At 36.1% G+C, this 22,528-nt stretch overlaps 1 long non-coding RNA gene and 1 pseudogene across 2 annotated transcripts in view; both read right to left on the reverse strand.

Moving 5' to 3' along the window:
* Positions 1 to 7,902: 7,902 nt before the first annotated feature.
* Positions 7,903 to 16,090, reverse strand: LOC106986101 (40S ribosomal protein SA-like; annotated as a pseudogene).
* A 1,272-nt stretch (positions 16,091 to 17,362) lies between these two features.
* LOC128314017 (uncharacterized) overlaps positions 17,363 to 22,528 on the reverse strand; it is a 124,075-nt gene continuing 118,909 nt past the window's right edge. For both annotated transcript variants that reach the window (XR_008295303.1, XR_008295302.1), the window contains one exon: positions 17,363 to 17,616. This is a non-coding gene — a long non-coding RNA (uncharacterized LOC128314017). The remainder of the gene's footprint in view (positions 17,617 to 22,528) is intronic.

A 22,528-nucleotide genomic window follows, 5' to 3' on the forward strand; every position in this document is an offset into this window, starting at 1 on the left:
TTTCTCTGTCTCAAAAATAAACATTAAATTTTTAAAAAAATATATAGATCTTAAGGAGTAGCAGATGATATAATAGTAAGATCACCAGTAAACCTAGCAAAGGTCAACACTGGTATTCATTGGAAGAGACAACATTGATGGCTTTCATCTCTCTCTTCAAGAATACTCTAAACTAGGAGAGGAAAAATAAATAAATAAATAAGCCCAGAGGGGTTCACTGGTAAATTCTAGTGAACATTTAAATCAGAAATTACACCAATTCTCTGCAATCTCTTCCAAAAGACAAAAAGAGAGAAAATACTTCCTAACTCATTCCATAAGGTCAATGCTATCCTAATACCAAAACCTGAAAAGACATTACAAGAAAGGAAACTATAGACCAATACCTCTCATAAACACAGATGCAAAAGTCCTCAACAAGGTATTAACAGATTGAATCCAATATATATAAAAGTGGAATCAAGTGGAATTTATTCCAGGTATGCAAAGCTGGCTCAACATTTAAAAATCAATTATTATAATTCATCACAACTAAAGGCTAAAGAAGAAAAAAAATCACATGATCATATCAGTAGATGCAAAGAAAACCACCTGATAAAATCTAATACTATTCATAATAAACTCAGCAAACTAGGAATAAAGGGGAATTTCTTCAACTTGATGAAGAAAATCTACAAAAAAACTAACATCTAACATCATATTTAGTCATGAGAAATTAAATGCTTTCCCACTGAGGTCAGAAACAAGGCAAGGATGTCCCCATATCTCTCTTAGTCAACATTGTACTGGAAGTCCCAGCTAATGCAATAAGATAAGAAAAGGAAATAAAAAGTATATAGACTGGTAAGGAAAAAATAAAATTGTCTTTGTTGGCAGATGCCCTGATTGTCTATGTAGAAAATCCCAAAGAACAACAAAAAATAAACCTCCAGAAACTAATAAGCAATTATAGCAAGTTTGCAGAACATAAGGTTAATATACAAAAGTTAATTGCTTTCCTATATACTGGCAAGGAACAACTGGAATTTGTAATTAAAATTATAATACTATTTACCTTAGTATCAGAAAGAGCAAGAGAGAGAGAAAAATACTTAGGTATAAATCTAACTAGATAGATAGATAGATAGATAGATAGATAGATACCTACATGAGGAAAGCTACAAAACTCTGATGAAATAAATTAACTAAATATATGGAGAGATATTCCATGTTTATAGAAAGGAAGTTTAATACTATTAATATTGTCCAATATTTTTAAGACTCCAATTCTTCCCAAGAAGATATATAGATTCAGGGTAACTTTAGTAAAAATTCCAGTCAGTTTTTTTTTGTTGTTGTTGTTGATATCAACAAATTGATTCTAACGTTTATATTGAGACACGAAAGACCAGAATAGCCAACACAATATTGAAGGAAAAGAACAAAGTTGAAGTACTGATATATCCAACTTCAAGACTTACTTTAAATCTAACAAAGACAGTGAGGTACTGGCAAAAGAATAGACAAATAGATCAATGGAACACAATAGAGAGCCCAGAAATAAACGCACATAGATATAGTCAAATGACCTTTGACAAAGGAGCAAAAGGCAATTCAATAGAGAAAGGACAGTCTTTTCAACAACTATTGGTGTAACAATTGGACATCCACATGCAGAAAGAAAGAAAGAAAGAAAGAAAGAAAGAAAGAAAGAAAGAAAGAAAGAAAGAAAGAAAGAAAGAAAGGAAGGAAAGAAGACATAGACCTTACACCCTTCATGCTTCACAAAAATTAACTCAAAACAGATCACAACCTTAAATATAAAACATAGAACTATAAATTCTCAACAGATAACATAAAAGAAAATCTAGATGATTTTAGGTTCAGCAAGACTTTTTAGATGCAACACAAAAGGCTTAATCCATGAAAGAAAAAATTGTTAAGTTGGATTTCATTAAAATAAAAAACTTCTGTTTTGCAAAAGACACTGTGAAGAAGATGAGAAAACAAGCCATAGTCTGGGAAAAAAATATCCGCAGAAGACATGTTTAATAAAGAACTATTATTCAAAATATACAGTAAACTCTTAAAACTCGAAAATAAGAAAATGAACCCAATTTAAAAATGGGCAAAAAATCTGAATTAGACCCCTCAATAAAGATGAAATACAGGTGATAAATAGACATGAAAAAAATGCTCAACACCATACATTATTAAAGAATTTCAAATTAAAATAACAATAGCTAAAATTCAAAACACAGATAATACCAAATGCTATCAAAGATATGGAGTAACCAGTGTCTCTCAGGAGGTGAATGAAACAATAGACTGGTACATTCAGATAATGAAAAATTCTTTGGCAGTAAGAAGAAATGAGCTATGAAGCCATGATAAAGAATCCAATGTGGAAATGCTACATACTCTATGGTTCTAACTATATGACATTCTAGAAAAGGCAAAACTATGGAGCGAGTAAAAAAAGGTGAGTGGTTGTCAGAGGTTGGGGGGAGGGAGAGATGAGTAGGTGGAGCACAGGAGATTTTTAAGGAAGTGAAACTACTCTGTGTGATACCATAGTCATGGATACATGTCATTATACATTTGTCAAAACCCATAGAATACACAACCCCAAGAATGAATCCTAATGTAAACTATGGGGATTTTTTTGATAATGATGTACCAGTGTTGTTTCATGGATTGCAACAAATGTATCACATTAATGGGGGTATTGATGATGGGGAAGATGCCACAGTGATGGGAGAGATGTGGAAACTCTCTCTACTTCCTCAGGTTTTTGTGAACCTCAAACCATTCTAAAAAATAAAGCTTGTTAATTTTTAAAAATTAACGCAATCAATCAAAGAGAAAATGAAAGAACCAAAGAGTCCACATCAGGAAATTTGTGGTTCCTTTTATAAAATCAAATTGAAAGTTAAAGAGAAAAAACTAGGAAGAAACCCAGCAGTCAGGAGCTTGAGAAGTACCAAGCAGGTCAGATACAGTGATTTCAGAGAAGGCTAAACAATTAGCACAGGTCATACATGTGGAAAGCTCCATAGCATTGCTGCCCACTATAAGAATGACAGGGAAGATTTCTGACCTCTAGGAAAAAAAAACAGAGTGGTTTTTAAGTAGCAATTTAAAATAAATATATGGAAATGAAAAGGTATTTATCTGGGCCAACTAGTAGCATTTACTTAAAAATCCTTTTCTAAATATGTGAATACAGGTAATTAGCGGTCAATACGTATCTAGTTTTTAATTGTCATAATTATGTGACTTTAATAAAAATACTGTAATTTGCTTTCTCATGAGCATTGAAAGCTTAACCCCTGTTTATCTCTTGAACATTTGCTAACCTAAGAAGGGTCGTTCAAAAGAATCTTATCAAAATTGCAGGTAGGCACTTTGTTTGAAATGCTCTAATTTCTTGGAGCTAGACCTAGCATATTTTTAAATTAAGTATTCTTTATTTTGTCATTTATTCAGCAAAAAAGCATTGAGCACCTAGTTTTGCAGGCTCTGTGACTCACAAACTATTCTTCTGCCTGTCTTGCTAGCATCTGACTCGCTCTAGCTTGCCATCAATAGCAGCTCAATTACATATATATAAGTTTATAGATAGATGATAGATGATAGATGATAGATAGATAGATAGATAGATAGATAGATAGATAGATAGATATCTCATGAGATTAGGGGTGGCTGGCTGAAAAAGTTTAAACTAGCTATCTGAACAGTAACAAACAAATCTAATGTTGGGGTGCTTTCGTGGCTCAGTTGGTTAAATGTCCACCTCTTGTCTGCTCAGGTCATGATCTCATGGTTTGTGAGTTTCAGCCCCACGTTGAGCCCCATGCTGAAGTGCAGAGCCTGCTTGGGATTCTCTCTTTCTCTTCCTCTACCACCCCCCCTCTCAAAAGAATAAACTTTAAAAAAAACAATAAAACAAATATCAAATCTAATATTGAATCCATCTCCTGCCTCACATGAAGAATAAGATAACAGGTTCTAATGCTGGCAGTATAAGGGTCTCAGTTAAAGTGTCACATAGTACATGTGTATATGTGTGAACATGTATGTGGACCTGTAAATTTTCATGTATTTTCTATAACATGAGACACACAGGCTGGTCCCCAAGAATCAGTGTCACAGGAGGTTTACACCATGAAACCAGCCTCATCCTGGCAGGATAAGTATGGGTGGTAAAAGCTTCAGAGTGAATTAGGAATCTCAGGCCCAAAGGGCTGACTTAGAGCTCTAATGGGCATGGAAATGTCTTGGAGGAGAGGGAGGGTTTATCAGGGAGAGAAAGGAGTGTGGAAACAGTGCATACAGAAAAGAAAATTAGAGCACAGTGCCAGGTCTCATCCAGATTTCAGGATCACACAATCCAGTGAAATCTCTCAGGGTAATCAAATAGGAAGCAACAAAATACAAGGACCAACACTGGCAGTATGGTGTTGCATGTTGGTCTCATTCCACCTAGGAATGAGAGCAGATTTGGAAAAAATAATGGCAGAAGCCTCACACTGAGTGAAGTGTTTGTTGGGAACTATTTGTGGGACCATCCAGGGGGAGGTCAGAAATTGGTGGAAAGTCTTTAAAGAACCAAGAGGTCTGCTATTTAACATTAACTATGACTTAGAAGAGATGCTAGGGAAGCTTCTCTGAAAGGAAGCCTTCAGAATTCTCTTTGCAGGTCAAAGTTTATATTTACACAAGAGAATAAGTAATACCAGTATAGGAAAAGCCACCTGTTTCCACTAAAAGGGATCTCTTGTTTTTGGTTATCTATGCTTTATCTGAAGTCTGAGAGAGTCATATCCAAAAGCCCAACTATATAAAAGATAGTAATTGGACAATTAGCAAAATTTGAACAAGGTCCATAGATTAGATAATAATATTATGTCAAGGTTAATTTTCCACTTTTGATAATTGCACAGGGAATGCCCTTGTTCTTAAGAAATACACACTGAAGTATTTTGGGATAAAGAAACATATCTGCATCTTTTACATAGCTCAGAAATATTTACATGTATGGAAATTAATATACAGGCACACATACATAAATATGAAGATGAGAGAAAAAGAATGATAAATGTGGCAAGACATTAATGATCAAGGCAATGCATAAAGGTTATACAGCAACTTTCTGTATAATTCTTCAAATTTCTCTGTGTTTGAGGTTATTTCAAAACAAAGTTGTTTTAAAAAGGCTTTGGCAACAACAACAAAAAAGCGAACACAAATTAGAACTAATCATAAATATAGATTAAGGCTGCTTTTTTTTTTTTTGGATTATGGCTTCTTAAATATTGGGACCCTAGCCATGTTGGAAGTTTGACATGCTCACACCACAATACACTCTACCTCCCCATTCAGCATCTTTAATTTTATGGCAATTATACTTAGGGGTTAAAACACTTTCCAGAAATCTCTGTGAAGAAACTAAAATGTCTTAGTTAGAAGGGTAGTGCCTTAATCGCTACTCATTATCCCTGTGGGAAAAAAGCAGGATCTTAAAGATCCTTTCTCTCTGGTTTCTGTTGTACTTACCCAGCCAATAGCCTTACCCCTCTACTTCATGATGGTAGGCTTTAGTGTCATTAGTCATGTAAAATCATATTAAACTTCCCATGGGAGAACAAGTAACATTTAATGTGAACATAATTTATTTTGATTGATATATCATGTTTTTAGAATAAGGCTCCAAAATGTTGTGTTTTTTTACAATCACCAGACAATAATACTAATGGCCTGGTCTATTATTCATGGTCATTTTTTAATGCTAAGTCCACTAATGATTTGATATTGAACTCCCACTTAAGTGATAATCATTATGCTGACTTTTTTGGAGTCATTTGCTATGTGTTTTACATTTTAATATATTCAAGTTATAAAGCATTTATCCCATGATAAACTTTCTTAGTAAAAAAACATTACACATATTTTATAGGTATTTGTCAAGGGGCCAATTTCTGTGGATCATTTCTGCTCTAATACTCTAGCTTGATCCCAGAAAATAAATCCTCTACCTATTTGGTAATTTCTACTCACTGCCACAGGAAAGACTGACATTTCATTGGTGGAATTGAAATAACAATTGACCATACTCAACTTGGGCCCTTTCTCCCATTTCTGGATTAACTGGATGAGTTCATCCTTCTGTATTGCTTTTCCAGGGGGTGACCACACATGGGTCAGGACCAAGACCTACTTTCTGGAAGCAGTTCTGAAGAGCTATCTCATTCTGTTTGAGAACTCAGAGTATAAAGCATTAGCCCTCAGTGAGTGTGTCTGCTTTGGAAAGACCATTCAAGCCTTTCCAATGAGAAAAATGATATTCCATACTTTTTTTATTTTTTGTTCATTTACATAAATTTGCTCAGAACTCAAGAGACTAAGAGAAGAGTGCTATTTATTGGCTTCTAAAATCTCACCAATCTCATTGCCTAGTTTTCTATTTTCAGCTTTGGGGACTTACTTTTTGTGAATGTGTATTACACTGAGGTTTAAACCTGTAAACATTTTTCTAGTAGGGATGGATAATTAACAAGGCACCTATTTAAACTTCAAAACAAAGTGGTTATTCACTTCAGTGCCTGATAGGTTATGTGTTTGCTATAAGTCAGTAGTGACCATTAAGAAATGGTCTTTTAATGGTCCTTTTAATTTCCTAAGGCTTTGTCTGATCTTCATAAATCACATGACAAACTCTGTGAACACCTTCAAAGAGAAACATCTCTCTGATGAAGTAAAAAAGCATAAAAACTGGAAAAGGACAGGATAGAGCCTGGCTCTACAAACTAACTTAACAGAAAGTGGAGCGATCTGGGATTGGTACAGACTTCATCACTAATGTGGGCAGAGCTTGGGAAACTGACCCAGCAACCACGACTGGCTGCCTCCAGGAGGTTGGTTGCTATTAGGAAAGTCAGTTCTGGGGCGCCCAGTCAGATTATGTCTGGTAACATCATTAGACTTCCAAATCAAACTAGAATCTTTAGTCTTTTAGTTAGGAGAGCCACTAAATACACTGCCTTGTTCGCGGAAGTTGGTTTCTTCCATCTTGTGATTGAGTGAACATTAACTAATGGGGAAGTTTTAGTTACTTACTTTTTTAGTTTTTCTTTATTTTATGCACAAGTTAAAGGTTATAATGGTATATCATTAGGTTTGAGGAAGGAAAACAAAAATTACTCTAAGTATTTAAAACAGAGGAAACTTAATACTGGCAATTGGTTCCCCAGGTGATGAAAGAGCTGAAAGAGAAATGGGATGGTGAAGCAACCTGCTAGCAGCAGCAGCAGCAGCAGCAGGAGGAGGAGGAGGCCTAGAGGCAGCAGGTTATTGTAGTCCAACAGCCAAGGTTACCTGGAGGAATTTGAAACCATGGAATTGCTTCTCCTCCCCCATCACGCTCTGCATCCAGTAATACTAAGTAAACATGAATGGATTTCAGAGCAAATAAGCTGAGGCCCAGCACAAACAATATTTGTAAATTAGTCGATATCTTATCTCAAACTGTCAAATGCTTTCTAGCCAGAAAAATGGAATGCACAAGTAATATTTACTCACTACTACCATTCTTTTCCTCATGTCTCTCACCCAAACTGTAAGAAATAAAAAAAAAAAAGAATACTATATTTTTTAAAGCTCTCAAGGTAATTGAGATTATGTTCGTACCACCTCTCTTCTTTCCATCCTCCTTACCTAGCAACAAGGCTCTACTTCATGTCAAAATTCAAAATTTGAGCAATGGTATGCTTAAATGTTGACATTCTTAATGATTTTTCCCTTCTTTCCTACTTTAAAATTGGAAGGAAAAAAAAAACTAACAAATCCAAAGAAATGGTATTCTATGATAAGGAGTCCAAGACTACTGAATCAATAATATTTTTAAAAAATTTTTTTTCAACGTTTATTTATTTTTGGGACAGAGAGAGACAGAGCATGAACGGGGGAGGGGCAGAGAGAGAGGGAGACACAGAATCGGAAACAGGCTCCAGGCTCTGAGCCATCAGCCCAGAGCCTGACGCGGAGCTCGAACTCACGGACTGCGAGATCGTGACCTGGCTGAAGTCGGACGCTTAACCGACTGCGCCACCCAGGCGCCCCAATAATATTTTTTAATAACACCAGAGCTTCATACCAGAGAGTGTATTCAAAATAAAATACAATTTTCATTCTAATTTTTTACTCTTCAAAATAAAAATTTTAAGAAAACACTATGGCTTTATGTAGCACTTCAAAACTAAACTCTTTTAAGATATAGATTGGTATGTTTTACAAGGGGGGAGAAAGGCACTCCCTGACCTCTCAAGTGCATAACTGGACACCTTGGCACCATCTATAATGATTTGGCCCCAATCCTACTTATAATAGTAAAAAGTAGAGGCAGCAGAACCCAGGTCTGAGCTAGGGGACAATTAGTTCCATCCATTAGTGGAAATTTTACGAGTTCAGTAAATGAGGAGTGTCTGGTTGAGTTCTTAGGAGAAAAGGGGGAATATGGTATAGTAAAGCCATAATATACTACTTATTCAGAACCTTTTCAGGAATCTTAAGGTCACCTGCGTTCCAGTCCCAAAGAAATACAACCTTGCAAAAACTTCCCTGGCCATTTACAACCCGCCTGGCTAAGCTTTCCCTTGGGGCCTGAAGGACTGACCCTTCTGCTGACTCAGGCAGACAGGTTATCCTGAAGCCTTTTCTAAATCCGCATATCCAGCCTCATCTGTCTTGCACAGAATACGAGGCTAAGATAGTATCCACAGATGTACCCAGGCTACTGTAGTCAGATTGAACCCCTCTTCTGAGGGGGTGGTATTTGGTCAGGTAATTAAGGAGTGAATAGTAGGGTTCCTCAGATGACCATGAGAGTCACCTCCATGAGAATTCAGAAACCTGAAGTCTAGTGTGAGGAGACATGGTCACAGACAGAAGAGAGATTCAGATTAGTGGCTCTGACATATCTTTTCAACAACACCTTCCCATCAACTTAGAAAGTGTTCCCACGGAGTGTGGACTTCACTTATTCCCTGGGGATATCCAAGATCTCAGAATGCACTGAAGAGCACATAGTGAGCAGCTAAAAGTCCTCAAAGATCTTTATCTCTTTCTTGTATCGATGCTATCCATCTGTTTATTCATTTATTCCTTTGGCATTGTCTGTCCTTCCTCTCCACACTCACCTTCATTATCAGAGTAGCTTTGAACAACAAATGAACAAAATTAAGAGGTATTTTAAAGTTCTTTCCCTATAAGATATTTTTTTTGAAGAGCTGTTCTTTTTTTTAATTTATTTTTTAACATTTATTCATTTTTGAGAGACAGAGTGCAAGTGGGGGAGGGGCAGAGGGAGAGGGAGACACAGAATCCGAAGCAGGCTCCAGTCTCCGAGCTATCAGCACAGAGGTCAACTCAGGGCCCGAACTCACGAACTGTCAAATCATGACCTGAGCCGAAGTCGGAGGCTTTAACCAACTGAGCCACCCAGGAGTCCCTGAAGAGCTGTTCTTTATAGGGTGTTTGGTGCTTTTTAATAATGATGAAATCACCTTGCCATTTGTAGTCATTTATAACCCAATCACTTCTCTTAATTTACTTTTTTCATAATTTATAAAATAAAATTCTTTGTTTTTATTAAGCTATAATTTATAATCCCACATATTTAAAATTGATTAATTTTACTTTATAAGAACAGGTATATTTTATTAAAATAATTTAAATGTGTTTGAGAAAATAGAAAGCAAAATAAGGATAAGGCATAAAACAGTGCTGGAGGTGAAGCTAATGCCAAAACCACACACACACACACACACACACACACACACACACACACACACACACACGCAAGTATACCCTGAGCTCAAAACAACTGTATTGCAATAGGTGGCCTAAGAGTTTATCTCTAAGCTAACAGAGAACATAAAAATGCAACCATAGTAGCCGATTCATCAAACAATGTATAAGGTCCATTAGATAAAAGCAGCTAGTCCTGACATGAAAGCTGAAACAAAATCCCCTCGTACAATGTAATAAAATACTTATCAATAACAAACATACCAAAAACACAACTGCAATATTTTAGGGCCATTTCTTGTAGTACTCTTAAGTATAAGCCAGTATCATCATGATAAAGCCTAATTCTACCAAAGAGGTGAAGCTGGTTCAGTTATAAGGGTTAGCTCTATGCTGGCATAATTAATAAAGGAATAGGCTTAAGACTGTGGAAATAAGAATGAATGTTCAAAGTATAATAAATCTTCTTTAAAGGTTAATTCTCTCATTTAGGCTTTGACAGCTACACGGGGCAATGAGTTTGCTCTCTAGCCCCTGGACTTCTGCTCTTTTGTGTTGTTAAAAACCAACCCGTATACCTTAACAGTAGCGGTAGGGTTTTATAAGACAGCACTCTCATAAAAATCACACCTTACAAGGACATAAAACTAACTGGAAGATATCCCACATCTGCTCAGGGATTAATCAAAGACAGGTCAAAGTCTTCCTTATGCATTTATTTGGATCAGCTTCAATATTCACACCAAAGTATCGTCAAGATCCCAAAGTTTTATTGCATTTAATTTTGCTCCATTAACTTTGGCCTGGAAAAATGTAAACATAATTATTAACAAGTTCATATATTCATTCATTCAGTTAATATCTATGAGCCCCAGCTCTTCTAGGTACTGGAGAAATAGTAGGAAACAAAACAGACAAAAATCCAATCCTAAAGGATCTCACTTTTTAATGAATACCTGAATTGGTCACAAACAAATTTTAATAAAACATTCTTTGATTATCTGGTTTTGAAAAGGCCTATTTCTAAGCATTGTCTCCAAAATAAGCTGTTTTAAAAGCTAAACTCCATCTCATTGTCTAACACACAAATCTTCTTAAATACAATGTCTTTTTTGCAATCATTTTGGAGACCAATGTTTTTCTCGCCATCTTTTTGTTATCTAAAGAATTTTTTTTTTTTAAGGTAAGCTTCACGCTCATTGTAGAGCCCAATGCAGGGCTTGAACACATGACCCTGAGATCAAGACCTGAGCTGAGATCAAGAGCCAGATGCTTAACTGATTGAGCCACACAGGCACCCCTCTGAGAAAATCTTATAGTTTATTTTTATTAAGGAATTTCCAATATGAGTCCTTATTGCAAATACATAAAATCATTACTTTTGCAGCATTACATGAATGGTGGCATTGTGTATACTCTTGGGAGGCACATTCTAATATTTTATTGAATATTGAAAACAATTTTTATCAGTTATTCAAGAAATCCCACCTCAAAAATTGGTTTCTAGTAACAAGTACTTATCAAATCTGACAGTTTTGTAAAAGCTATTTCATATTCTATCTTCGTGATTAGTCTTTATAAATTAATGCTAACTTTCTATGTTTTGTATGTCTGGTGTATTTATTAAATGCTTATAAATCAACCAAATACTAGCTTCTGTTTAGTGAGGAATTGACATTAATCAAAGATATTACCAAAGACGTGAGAAATGAATTATAGTTTCATTAAACTCAGATTTTGGAAAAGATCTCTAATTCATAAAATAGTACTGGATTATAATATGCAGTAATTTACAGAGAGCATATATGCCCAGACTTTTACACTAAATTGCACTAGTGCTTCAAAGAGAGTTATAATGCTCCATTTTGTCTATTATTTTGTCAGAGCTATATCATAATAAATTATATAACGTAACCACCTTGGAAATTATATATTTTATATGAAATATTTCACCTAATAAGGAGTTAATATTAGAAATATGCTGCATTAATGAAATATTGTTCAGGAAAAAGAGTTTTTAAGTCATGAAAATGGACACAAATAAGAAGGCTTACCGAAGAAATACAAAACAGTCTCAGCACAAAATGCTGTAAATTTGATTATTTTTTATTTCTTACAGCTATTTGTCATAGTAAATATTTAGGTACATTAATTTCAAAGACTGCATATAGTTTAAAATATGGCAGAAATTAGGAGCTACCAAATGAATGTAAAAACTTTCAAGAGGGTTTTATTTTAGGCAAAGTGGTAATTAGATGATCTTATAAGTAGGAAAACTGACTCTTTTAAGGCAGATTTTTTCCAAAGGCAAAAACGCAGAGCAGGCAAAAAGGAAGCAAAGACTCAAGAGCAATTAACAAATTTGAACCCATATTACATATTTTAAAACAGCAACAAAAAAGATCTTTAGCAAGTGAAGATTAGAAGGAAAATAGCAATAGCTAACACGTACTGGGGTACTGAGCCCTTAGTCTCTGTTCTAGTCACTTTACACGTACTCATTTCGTTGTTTTTTTTTAACTGTTTATTTTTTGTAAACTTTATTTCCATCTTGTTTGCTTTTGTGAAAAAGCAGCTTAAGACCACTCACTGGTCCTATCCATGTGGCCTAAGTAGTGGGAGCTGAAGAGCAGTCTTTAGTCGGGAACCGCACCTTTAGTCGAAGACCACTCTGCAACTTATGGGTTGAGTAGCAGTAAAATTAGGAGCTGGAGCAGTCCTTTCACACTGAAATTCCTCGTTGGTCACAGCCTTTTCAGCAGTGGCCTGCTCTTCCTTTTCAATCTCTTCAGGATCTCTGTAGAAATAGAGATCACACATGATGGGAAATGGTGCCACACATGCACAGAACTTCCTGGGCCAGCATCCACCTCATCAGGCCCACAGAGTGAAGTCCCTTATTGTTGAAAGGGATGGCAATGTCCATATAGTGCAGAGGAAAGAATGTGTTACACAGAATAATGGCAAGTAGGTTAACATAAGATGCCTCTGTGAATGCCTGGTGGTCAGCCCTGGTATCAGTAACCACCAGAAGTCTTGGTTTTCAGAAGGTTGCCTGGATTTGGTTAGTGAAGCTTTCAGGAGTGAAGCCCCCAGAAACAGCAATGACTGCAGTAGCAGCAGCAAATTTCAGCACAGCTCACTGGCCAGTATTCCTGGATGTTATGACACTGACAACAGCTGGGTTTTCAGTGGCAACAATAGTACGAGCTGCCAGCAAAAGCTTCTCCCAGGTTTATGATGTTGATACCATCACTTTGTATCTACATCACTTTGTAGATGTACTGTGCCACCTAAGAGGGTTCCTGCTGCAAGGAATTTGAGGACATACTCCTCCTTCATTTGCAGGACATCAAGGACTCTGGACACTGTGAAAGTTTCCCTTTAAGTTGACAGGAATGCAAAACGACGCCATATGGACCCCTCCCTGAGGAGTTTGGGGGAAAATGCTCACTTAATCTTCACAACAACCCTTCGAATCAGCACTATTGTTACCTCTATTTTGCAGACAAGGAAAATGAGCCACAAAGACTCAGAAAAACTTGCTCAAGGTCATCATCTAGGAAGTTATGCTCAGGTATTCTGGCTCCAGGACCCTATGATATCCTTAATATTATAACAAATATCTTTAAAAATCATATTTAAAATGAGAAAGTAGAGGCATATTCTGTAAATTAATTAGAAGACAATAATGTCTACTATATCATGTATCATTTGGAAATGTAGAAATGAAAGAAGGAAAGATGGGAAAAAAAGGAAGAAAGGTAAGAAAAATATATGTATGTAAGTGATGAATCACTAAATTCTACACCTGAAGCTAACATTACATTGTAGTTAACTAACTGGAACTTAAATAAAAATTTGGAGAAAGAAAAATAATAAAAAAGTAAAATGATAAGACTGAATAAAAATAAAATAGAGAAAAAATTATGCAAGCTGTCTCCCTAGAAAAATCTCCAGTATGCAGATAATCTAAATAACTGAAAATCATTTTTAGTCACTTCTGTTTATACTAGGGTACATATATGTGTATGAAGGCACATACACCTATCTTATAGATGTAATGTATTATGTGTACATATATGTATATACTGTATATTAATACATTATACATACACATATATGTGTGTCATATATAACACATTGAATGACATGTGTATATACATTATACTTATGTATATATTAACCATATATTAACACTTATATAATAAATCTTCAATAAGTATCTGTTGAATGAATGAAAGAATCAATATACACATATATGCTTTTTGGAAGCTATGCATGCACTATTCAAAAACCTTCAATAAGGAAGGGTGGATTTGGGCTCTTAATTTCACTTTATACTTCTTCATATTGTTTCCATTTTCTGCTAGTATTCATATATTCCTACTTATTTTTCCATGTCTACTATAATTACTTAGAAAATGGGATTATAGGACATTTTTTGCTTTATATTAAAATACTAATAAATATTAAGAAACAATATTATTTGTTGACTACTTTTTTTTAGTTTTTTTTCACATTTATTTTTGATATAGAGAGACAGAGCACAAGCTGGGTTGGGGCAGAGACAGAAGGTGACACAGAATCCAAAGCAGGCTCCAGGCTCCGAGCTGCCAGCACAGAGCCCGCCGCAGGGCTCGAACTCACAAACTGTGAGATCATGACCTGAGCCAAAGTCAGATGCTCAACCAACTGAGCCACCCAGATGCCCATGTTGACTACTTTTTCATTAATGTTAGGAATCTAAGGGAGACCACACACACCTTAAAATTTATATGAATCAACCCAGAGCAATACAATAGATGTTACCCAAAGAACAAGATTTTTGTGTTTTTGTTTTGGGGGGCTGTGATTTTGGTATTGGTTTTGTTTGATTAGAAGGCTCATCCCATAAATGTCCAGTTCCCCAGATTAAATAGATGGAAAATCAGAGGTGAGAGTGTCACCATAGTCAGATGATAAACACAACCACCTATACTTCTTACTTTTAAACTTAAGTGTCATCTTCCACTAAAATGCTTTCATTTATTCTGTGGATCTGTCTCGACAATCATGCAGCCATAATTTAAATAAGTGTCAAAGCTAAAATCCTCTTAGAAATAATCTTTCTTCCTACTCTTCTTTTTTGCCTTCCAGTAATTAGTGTACCTGTGGGCAGGTGGTATAAAGGCTATGAAGTATTTTAACAGATTTTTTTTGGTTTCATGATTAACTGATAGAAAACTGAAGTGTTACCCCCTCTTACATGTAATCAAGTAAAGATTATAGTTTTGATTAGCCATTGAATAAGTCCAGAAACATAATCAGATACTTGCCTATTTTGTCAACCTCTGATTTAGAGTCTTTATTGCAATTGAATGGCCCTAATCGACTAACAAATAAGATATCTGATTTAAGTAGACAAGTAATAAAATGGTTTTGCTATGGAAAGTTTCCTTCTCGCTTATGCAAAGAGATGAGTTAAAGTCTTCCTAATGGTCCATTAAAGACTATAAGTATTTGATATGTAAGGTAAGATCACTTTCAGTGTTCTGATGTAAGTTAGAATCTTTATTTTATCATCTCTTCTCAAATCAATCAAAAATATTTCTTGGGCCCTTGCAATATAAAGCACCCAGAGGAGGAAGAATCATAATCTTTACCTAAAAATGTTCATCTCATTAGAAAAATAATACAACTAGGTAAGAAGAAGTAGAAAATTAAATATTCTATTGCAGTATAAAATTGTGCCATACAGACAGTAAATCTTCATTTTCTTTCTATTTTTGTCACTCCTAAGATCTTTCTATTCTTTTAATAGCCCCTCTACCTTTCAATATTGGGTATCTTTAGGGCTAATTTTTCTACCCCCTTCTCTACACACTCCTTCAGTGATCTCATCCTTTCCTATGGCTATGAAACCATACAAATTTTGGTGCTTCCTGAATGTAATGCCCAGTACAGACCTTAAACGTGATAGCCTCTTCCCTAGCTTATACATCTGCTCAAATATCTCAGATGTTTCTAAAATTTAGCCTCTCCAAAATTGATCTCTTGATCATCCTTCTTTAACACCAAATCTGCTTCCTCTCTCGATTTCTTAATCTCTATACTGCTAAAGCCAGAAAAATCTGAGAATTGTCCTTGATACCTTACCACTTTTCCTTGACTCCTATATTTAGTCCACTATAAAATCTGGTTAACTTGACTTTCAAAATATTACTTAAATTACTTACATTTCTCTTTTCATTCTGATTGCTTACCTGGCCTCCCAGCATTTGCCCTTTTTTGCCCTCCTCCCTCCTCCATTCATTCTCCACATGGCAGCCCAAATGACCAATTGAAAGTGAAAATTGCAGGGCACCTGGCTGGATTGGTTGGTTGAGCTCTGACTTTGGCTCAGGTCATAATCTTGCAGTCCATGAGTTCAAGCCCCATAGCGGGCTCTGTGCTGACAGCTCAAAGCCTGGAGCCTGCTTCGGATTCTGTGTCTCCCTCTCTCTCTACCCTTCCCCTGCTCATGCTCTGTCTCTCTGTGTCTCTGAAAAATAAATAAACATTAAAAATTTTTTTGATTTAAAGTGAAAATCCCATTATGTCACTTTTTCTTAAAAGCCTTCAAGAACTTCCCGTTGTATTTAAGATAAAGGATAAGCACAATTTAAATCATATACCTTGCACCCTTTATGTCTCAAATAAAATTATTTTTTTCACAATACATTATAATTTGTTAATACATTTATTATGGGTAGTTTTCATCTTTGTTTTGGTTTTATCAGTTTGTCTGTTTCCCACCCCTACCAGGCTCAAGACTGCATGAAGCAGAAACCATGCCTCCTTATACACATGATCTCATTTAATCTTCAAAATAACTCTATTTTATTTATTATCCCTATTTTACAGATGAGGAAAATGGCTCAGAGAAGATGAGTGGCTTTCCTGAGGATACACATCTGATATAATGAAAAACTTGATTTAAACCAAGATCTATGGGAAGCTGAGGGCTATATAATTATATATGATGTTGTATCATCTCCCACAGGAGATGTCCAAAAGCACAGCTATACTAGGGAACTTCCTCTTGTAAATTACTAATACGTTATAATCAACATGAAAGGAAGTCTCAAAAATGTCAATGTTAAACACTTTGTTAACTGAATAATTGGAAAGGAGGTAGGGTAAGAAACTGTTTGCTCCACTTTGTGGGGTGGGGGGGAGTGTGGTGCACACAGCATTTTTATATATAAAAACGTCAAGTGTTAAGAGCTTTCTTTTTTTTTTTTAACATTTATTTATTTTTGAGACAGAGAGAGACAGAACATGAACGGGGGAGGGTCAGAGAGAGAGGGAGACACAGAATCCAAAACAGGCTCCAGGCTCTAAGCTGTCAGCACAGAGCCCGACGCAGGGCTCGAACTCATGGACTGTGAGATCATGACCTGAGCCGAAGTTGGACGCTCAACCGAATGAGCCACCCAGGCACCCCGGTTAAGAGCTTTCAAGAAAGATGACCCAAATCCCAATTCCTCTATTTCAATTTCCTAATATGTAGTTTTAAGATTTAAGAATTAAATGAGGCAATAGGTATGATGTATTTAGCATAGTCTTATATTCAAATAATACTTACTAGTATATTAATCAGTCTCTTTTTTAGCACAGCTACACAATCACATGGTGAGAGAAGAGAAGAGAAGAGACACTGGAGAATGTGCTGTCAGTTTTAAGTCTGAGGGTGCTCATTGTCATGTACCAGTGAATATGGAGTAATTCCAGTCAAGCAAAATGGAATTCCCCAAGGTTCACGAATTGGAACGAGCTCCAAATCCCTGTACTTGATGATGATGCTGTCTAGAACGTATGGAGAATGTTACAGATGAATTCAGTTCATGGTTCTTTCAAGCCCTGACCCTATCTTTCCTACTTTATTCTGTATACTTAAATCTCTTTTAGTATCCTTCAAGGATTCCCTAGTGCCTTTCTCTCACCCCCGCTCCTCAGGACTGTAGTTCTGATCCCCACATCCCTAGTTCCCCTTCCTGGGGCTTGTTCTCCCAGGGCTGCCAGCCTGAACTGAGATAAATCATCTCAGGGAATACTGAATTTCCTATTGTTATAGTCTGTGGTCCTGTGGTCCCTCCCCTGGTAGTAGTGATCATGCTAGCAGCCACCAGTTGTCCACAATCATGTTTTTGGATACCTTGTTCTGCTAATACTCTATGCCTCCTCCTTCTCTATCTGCAAAATAAGGGTAAGTTCTGTTGTTCACCATCTTACTATGTGTGGAAGTAGTAATGGAATCATGTTCAACCCCTTTGTTCCATAATGTAATGTAATTAACGTCTCTGCTATTAACCCCTATTAAAAGGTTAAAATTCTAAAGACCCAAGACGCACACATTGGACACTTACAGAAGAAAATGCTGGGGGGTGGGAGAATTTCTAACATCACTCCAGAATAAACCTAATATATTCAAAAGTAGTTAATTAATAATAACATAGTTTTGTAAAGCACAAGAAAACTGTCATTTCTTTAGAACTGATATTAAAGTTGAACTAATTATGAATTATAATCATTAAAAATACTTTGGGGAATAGTTTCAAAATGCTCATATATATTACTGGCTTTGGGTAAAAACAAGGAAGGGAATCAAACTCAGGAGCCCTCCTAATTTTTCTGTCAGTGATATTCTCTAATTTTTTTCTTTTTTTTTAATTTCTTTTTATTTTTTTCATCTTTTTTTATCTCTAATTTCTGATGATACTGCTCCCATTCCCAAATGCCATCACTTTCCTCATGACACATAATCACCATGCAAAAGAGATGTTTCTCCAGTCCATTGTCTGTATCCATCACAATTCATTACCTCTGTCACAGAGCTTTCCTTCCCTGGCCACACCACTTCTTGCTGACTGCTTTTTCCTAGCCCCTTGCTAACTTCTGTTAAATCTTTTTTCAATGACTAGTGTCATATGGCATTACGAATGGGGTCAGGGCTTAAACTCTACTTACCCATTGAATTCTAGCATACCTTTCCCAATAAACCCAGGTGCATTCATTTCATCTTTTGATGCTGCCAGATTAGCAGCCTGCCTTCTCTGTAATTAGTTGTGAAAACAAATGAAAACATAACAAATAAGACTTATTAGAAAAAAGGGTAATGAATCTGAGTCTAAGAACTTTCTCTGCTGACATGCAAAGGTATTAAAATAAGTCAATGAACTGGCAAGGGTCTGGCCCAAGGCAGATTCTAACGAAGAGCAAAAAGACCTCTGAGAGGGAATACAGCATACAAGATAGAAGTATTCTGGAAGCATGAGTACGTCTCTTTATCAAAGCTATGGGTGAGTTGAGACTTCTGGTTCTCCCCACATATAACACTGAAAATTCAATTACTATTAGCACAATTAATTTTGGTAATACGAGTGTACTTTATGGGCCACAGGGTGAGTGGCTCTGAATTGAAAGAGATTTTACCACTCATGAAGCTACTGTTGCCGGGACAAATCAGCTAATGTTCATGGCAGGAAGGAATGCAGAGCCATCGGTGGTAGATTTCTAGATCCACTAATGGTGGCATGGAGGTCTCAGAAAGAGTGGTCAATATGGTGGCTGTCCTCAAGGAGGGCATCAGTTTCTGCTCCCCCAGCAGGAAGCAGCATGGGAGAATGGTAGGAAATGGTTCATGAACACTATATAGTCTCCTGGAGAGCTTCAGAGATATTTAAGGAGAGAAACACCTGGAGATACTATTAAGTTTTATAGTAAAGTAGATAGACAACCAAATAGCCAGCCCAGGGGTCAAAAATCATGCCACGGATTAATCTGTTTGGCCACCACAATATTGGTAAACAACTGAATTTGAAGGATTTGGCAGGTATCCTCAACTGCCTCAAGCCCCAACTCTCCCTTTTGTCTTATTCCTGCTTTTCACATATTCACAGGTAAATTCCTGCCCCACCCTTCCTTGGAAGAAGAGACTAAGCCTTAGCAATTGCACTTCCCATCACATCCCACCACAACTGATGCATGATGGGCACTCAATAAGTGTTAATGGGAAAGGAAAGCAACACTTCCTTGCTGTTTGGGCTCTAACTAGGGCCTGTGCTCAAAAGAGTTAGATAGTTAGATACTACTTAACTATCTAAACTATCTAAAGTGTCCGCATTTTCACAAGAGATTTCAGCACTGGAAACCCCTCAATGCTTCCTCCAAAACAAGTCTTTAAGGACACAGCTCTTCTAAGGCACACAATACTGGAGACTGAAGTAGTTCCAGTGCTTTCCCTGAGTTCTACATTGGACCTTAGGAATACCAGAACAGGGGGTGGGAGGACAGGAAGCAGGATTTAATTCTGTCCAGTTTTATCAAGAAGAATGATCGCTACTGCTCTCCCAGCAAGCAACGGCAATCCTAGTCAAATCACACATCATCTTCCTCTCATTCTTTATACAGTCACAGTGAAGCTGAAAAGTCTCTCAAAACACAAAATTGCTTTGCTAGCCTTTTTAACATTAACATAGAAGACAAGCTCCCTTCCAGCATACATTTGAAAGTAGGGAATTTTACTTAACCCAAATAAACTTGGTGCATCTCATTATAAAATATAAATAAATAAAAGGGAGAGAGAGAAAGAAAGAAAATGTACCACCTAGAAATATGAATACATTTTTACAATTGCTTCGAGATTCAGAGTGTGAATTTTTTAATACTTAATATCCTAAGTTGTTTTCTTCATTTCCACAGAAATAACTCTTCAAGTTCAGAGTTTATTTTTTAAACTACTTTTTTTTCTGAATCAGTGAGAAAAAAAATTACCATATCTTATCTTTCAGCTATATAAAATAGTTTTACAGTTTAGCACTTGAAGAACAACCCCCATCAATCACTAGTAGTAACTGAGGCACTTTATGTACCAAACAACTTAAGTTTAAATTGAAACATCACTGATTGGCAACAAAACAATTTTTGCCTTTCTAGTTTCTAGCATGACTTCTTATCAATAGATGTTACGTCTAAGGTAAAGTCAATCTTGTGGTTCTATTTAAAATATTTCTAGGACCTAGGGGGTGAATGCTGGGAAAATCCTGTCCAATTATTAAAAAGCATGTTATAAGTATATATGTTTTCTTGCAAATACTTACTGCCTGAGGAAAACTCCTTAAGGACATTATTATCTTTCTAACACCATTACAAGAAGAAATATTTAGCAGTCTGATTAAATACAGGTTGAATCTGCTAAGTAATAAAAGCACATTTTGGAAGCAAACAAAGTTGTTTATTCCTTGCAAGTTGGCAGTGTATTAACATACAAACTAATTATATTCTCTACCCTCCCAACCCCCCCAAAAAAAGAAAAGTCAGTGTTCTTCTGTATTTGCATACTATTTTCTACTAAAACATTTCAGTTCTGTCCAGTAGCTAGGGAGTTATTTTTGTGGGAAAACATTCTGGGACAGCATTCTAGAACTTTGTTGTTAACAGATACGTATCTGTAGCATCATAAAAGATTAATTCTAAATGAATAAATTTAAATTTCAATATAATACATTTTGTATATATTTTATATGCATCAACATATACATATATTTATAATATGTGTATACATGTTTATTGACACACATTTCAAATCTCCCCATATAATGAAAGGAATCATCTTTTTAGGCCCTTTTCTGAAGTCATTGAACAATTTCTATTTCTCTTACTGATAGAACAGCCAATTTCATAGAGAAAGAAGAGGGCTAAATAGCAGATTTGCTATTTATTCACTCATTCAACAAATATTTTTTAGCATCTTCTCTGTGTTAAGGCATTGCGTTAGATGCTGACATATTGTAGTGTATGAAATTTATAATCTAAGGAATCATTTGATATTCTAGGAAGCTAAATGAGAACACAGGAAGGTCATTCATTCCCTCCAATTCCTGCTAGATATGAACAGAAAGATTCTTAAACACGTGAAGTAAGTCCCACTTCCTCTCTCTCTGTGACGTATTCAATATAACAAACTTACTAGTTCCTTTCCAAAATAGTGAGCCAGGGATATAGAATAAAATGAAACCATGATCAAAGTGTGGAGTTCATTGGAGGTGCCTGAGTGATTCAGTCAGTTAAGCGTCCGACTTCACCTCAGGTCATGATCTCACAGTTCATGAGTTCGAGCTCCACATAGGGCTCTGTGCTGATAGCTCAGAGCCTGGAGCCTGCTTTGGATTCTGTGTGCCCCTCTCTCTCTGCCCCTCTCCCACTTGCACTTTGTCTCTGTCTCTCTCTCAAAAATAAATAAACGTTAAAAAAAATTTTTTTTAAGTGTGGAGTTCCTTGCAGGTATATTTTCATCAGATTTTGTAATAAATAATAGAAGTGGTGTTTGTATGGAACCACAAAAAAACCTGGAATAGCCAAAGTAATATTGAAGAAGAAAACCAAAGTGGGAGGCATCACAATCCCAGACTTTGGCCTCTACTGCAAAGCTGTCATCATCAAGACAGCATGCTATTGGCACAAAAACAGACACATAGACCAATGGAATAGAATAGAGACTCCAGAATTGGACCCACAAATGTATGGCCAACTAATCTTTGACAAAGCAGGAAAGAATATCCAATGGAAACAAGACAGTCTCTTTAACAAATGGTTCTGGGAGAACTGGACAGCAACATGCAGAAGAATGAAACTAGACCACTTTCTTACACCATTCACAAAAATAAACTCAAAATGGATGAAGGACCTGAATGTGAGACAGGAAACCATCAAAACCCTA

Source organism: Acinonyx jubatus, chromosome C1 (genome assembly GCF_027475565.1).
Source record: "Acinonyx jubatus isolate Ajub_Pintada_27869175 chromosome C1, VMU_Ajub_asm_v1.0, whole genome shotgun sequence".
NCBI lineage: Eukaryota > Metazoa > Chordata > Mammalia > Carnivora > Felidae > Acinonyx > Acinonyx jubatus.